Source organism: Octopus bimaculoides, chromosome 17 (assembly GCF_001194135.2).
Source record: "Octopus bimaculoides isolate UCB-OBI-ISO-001 chromosome 17, ASM119413v2, whole genome shotgun sequence".
In the NCBI taxonomy this organism is placed as follows: Eukaryota; Metazoa; Mollusca; class Cephalopoda; order Octopoda; family Octopodidae; genus Octopus; species Octopus bimaculoides.
In genome coordinates, this window is record NC_068997.1 from 3,887,305 (window position 1) to 3,891,459 (window position 4,155).

Sequence of the window (4,155 nt, forward strand, 5' to 3'; positions counted from 1 at the left end):
TTGCTGTTGTTGTTGTTGTTGTTGTTGTTGTTGTTGTTATTTCTCTGCTTGTGAATTTCAGAGAGGAAAAATCTGTGTTCGTGAGCTGTAAGTTTTTGTTCAATTTTTACAGATAATATTGTAGCCAATTTGACTGGGCTCTCGCTGAGCTGAGCGGTTAGGCGGAATTGTATCCCTATGAGGATGAATTTTCAGTTTAAATTCATTTTTTCATTTTTTTTCAATTTTAAAATTCGCAAAATGTTCTTGGAGAAGAATGTCAGCTGTTCCTTTCTTTTTGAATTTCCGCCTCTGCTGTTGGGAATCAGTGAAAAACGTTTAAAGATTGTCTCCGCCCTCTCCGCACCTTAGAAGTCTTGCTAGCACGCCTAACACTGACCAACAGAAGGCAAAAAGAGGAAAGAACGCGAGAAAGAAGAGTAAAAGAGCAAGGAAATTCAACTAATGGACGCTGTTAGCGTCGCAACACTTGTGACTCCAAGCCATCCCACTACCACCACTAACTCCAACATATTGAACACTCAAAAAGAACAACAACCCAAGGCATTAAATAGCCGAGGTTTTGCTTCAATGGCAAAGCCTAGAAATGAATTCATTAATGTTTCTGTAGAATCTCTAAAGGTTTACAGAAACATGCTAAAAAGAAAAAGCGGAAGTTGTATTTCGATAAACTCACCTCCAGGTGTTATAGACAATACAAACGTACCATAGTGTACAAAACTATATCTTTAAAAAAATAGACGTTTATAAACTGCCACAAAGTAAGCAGTTGAAAGATGTTTGTAACACATTTGGAAATGCGTAACATAACTGTCGAGGGGTAAGAAATATGGTACAATTGAAGTCAGATTTGCTACAGAAGACGTAGAAAAACATCAGCCCAGTTGAGAAACAATGAACTTGTCCTAGTTTCAACATACTTGGGATGGTGTGTCGCCAAGATAAAATTACTGGAGATGCCATCAGAAATGAATGCTTGCTGGATTGTCGCAGCCGTCCTCCTCGACTTGAAAGATAAAATGAGAATCATCTGAGTCGAAAAAGATGGAGAAAAAAAACAGGACTGGTCAGGAATTGCAAATAATGTCCAAATAAACCAAGACATTTTGGAACAGATTCCTGATCAACTCAGCCTTCCAGATGACACTATGTTGAACGTCACAGTTGAGGGAAGAAGGCCAAGATGTTATCAATATGGACAGTATAAGCACCTGAAAACCTTCTACCCACAACCAAAACAGAAGGAGGGCGCTACCCGCTTGATACAAGCACCACCCACCCCTCAACAACTAAAACAACCCCAACTACTGAAGCAACATCAGCAAGAGAAGAAACCGACGAAAAGAAAGCAAAGAGGGCTCCAGCAAACAAACCACCACCACCAACAACAACAACGACAACAACTACACGAGAGACAACAACGTCAACAAAACAGAGGCACTGATCACAACCACCACCACAGCACCTCCGAAAACACCATCAACGTAGCTCTTGCCAGAGGAACAGAAATCATCAGCAAATTTCGACCCACTTGAACTACCCGTTCCCAGCTCTGACCACTCAGACATGTTGTGCGAAGAGGTGGATAGAATTGAGTGGACAGAAGACACACGTAAAAGACGAAGGAAAAAAAAGGCACAACAGTACACCAAGAAATTTTTTAAAAAAGCTGTATCCCCCAAAAAGCATGCAAAATCACCCGAAAACAACAACAACACACCAACCCCCACGCTTCTAACACCTTCACGAACACCACCACTACCAACATCACAGACACAGCTAACAGTACAAGGCACAACAGTGTCAACAACAAGAACATTAAACGCAAACAGCAAAAACACCACAAAACTCATCGCCAGAAACACAAACAACACAAACTTAGTCTTATACACAAAGAAAAATACTGACATCAAAATGACTGACTTTGTTTCCCCCACGGAAAATACAAAGCCACCATACATACAGATATTTCGAACATCGCAACAGACATACATACATACACATACATACATACATACATACATACATACATACATACACATACATACATACATACATACATACATACATACATACATACATACAACATAAAATCCAAATTTCCACAGGCGGTTGAAGGCTTCAAAACGAAAGTGTCATTGAGCCTCTATAAATCCTTGGTCATGGAGACCACCACACTCCACTTAACGATCGCGACACCTTCCCCATTCCCACTCCAGAGTGCTAACGATAAGTAGTCCTCTCCTTTTTCTCACGAGCCACTACTGCGGAAGTTTGGAAAACTGAGGGGCATCCCTTTCGAACTGGGACTCAGTGTCTGCACACACAGACGACGTCACTGTCATGGTGTCGGATGACCCCGAGGTGGAGACGGTCGACTCCATTCTAGAAGAATATGAGTTGTTGCAGGGGCTAAAATCAATGCCGAGATGACGGTGGACTTGCGACTGGACACCTGGAGAGGTAGATAGAGGCTGTCAGACGGCGTCGTCGGACACTGGACTGACGGTCCAGTTAAACTGCTCGAGGTCTGGTTTGCTTCTGACCTCCATGCGGATAAGAACTGGAAAGAGGTTACGAACAGGGTGGCCAGTCTTACCCACCAATGGGCTGAGAGGAAGCTGTCCTTGAAAAGTTGGGCAGAGGTGCCGAATGCCTACATCACTTCCGTTATCATTTATCGTCTGACAGTCGTGCCTTGTCCCAGTAATTACTTGATCCAGCTGGAGCGTCTCTTGTTCATGTTCTTGTGGAAAGGACTCGTTCCTATGGTCAGGCGGTATTTCTGCTGTTACCTCTCTCTCTCTATCTCTCTCTCTCTCTCTCTCTCTCTCTCTCTCTTAGGGGCGGCTTAGTCATGGCGTGGCTTTTGATGAGCAGACATGCTCTCAGGTTGTGCCGCCTGCAATGATTTCAAGGTGAATGCGTGTAGGCTCTGTTTGTGAGGCGCGTATTTCCGCGACTCGTCCTTGGTGAAGAATAGACCAAGACTGGGCGTCTGTCACTGTCCTCTACCAGTCGGGCAATAGGATCGGTGGTTGTTCCACTTTAGCTAGTTATAGAGGGTCAGTGACGGGAAAGTGCGACGACGTCATAGGGGAGACTCTGAACGTTGACGAAGATGAATTGATTAGTCTGTTCGGGAGGACTTTCCGGTCGGGAGAATTATGGATAATTTTCAGATATCTCTGTCTTGATAGTGCTAACGGAAGGCGCTAACGGTTCGAGATAAACTCTACAGGCATGGAAATGCTGTCAGACAGGCTTGTCCGAGGTGCGCGCAGAGCGAGGAAACCATTCAGCATGCACTCGTTCAGTGTCCAGTAATTGCTGACTTGTCGAATTATGTCGAACAGCTACTGTCATGTGTGTGAAGGATCTGTCTGTCACCCGAGTCTATAGCGATGATTACCTCGCCCCGCTTTAATCAGGCAAGTAAGGCAGTTTTCCTTTGCATGGTTGCAGTGGCGAAAAGGTTGTCTAGTGGACGAGACTGAAAAGAATGAGGATAGTGATATTCCTCTTCGGTAAGGACCGCCGCATCGATTTTTTTCCAGTTTCACTTGAAAAGGAAAGTGAGAGTGAGGAGGGAGGTGAATTTATGACAAGGTGGGTTAAAGTTGCGAAAATTGCACGCGTGGGTGGCACTGCTCTCAGAGCAGACCTGTTCGTCGGAGGAAAGGAGTTGCAAAAGGTATTTGTCCGTGGTATCCATGGTGATCTTGCATGGTGAGATTCCTCGATCATCCCTAGTGGTCCTCCTGTATCAGGAGGCCTCTCCCATCACAATTTATTCTCGGTATTGCTATATACTATGTATACTTCACTTCTTTTAATGTATACTGTGTATACTTCTTTTTTTTATCATTCCATTATATATAAACCCCTACACATTAGTTCTGTCTTTGTATTATCCCCCTCATCCTTCGCCTGGTGGCAAAAAGAAGAAATTATTATTATTGTTGTTGTTGTTGTTGCTGTTGCCTTTGCACAGCTTCAAACGCTGGAGATGTACTATAGTGTCAGCTGTTCACTGCCAGTGAACTAAGATAACACATTTTATTTTTCGAGCACCTTCCGGAGTATTCGAGCAGTTCCAAGCAGTGCTGTTTTCTGCAAGTGCCCCACCCTTATTGCAGCCCCTATTTGTTCCAC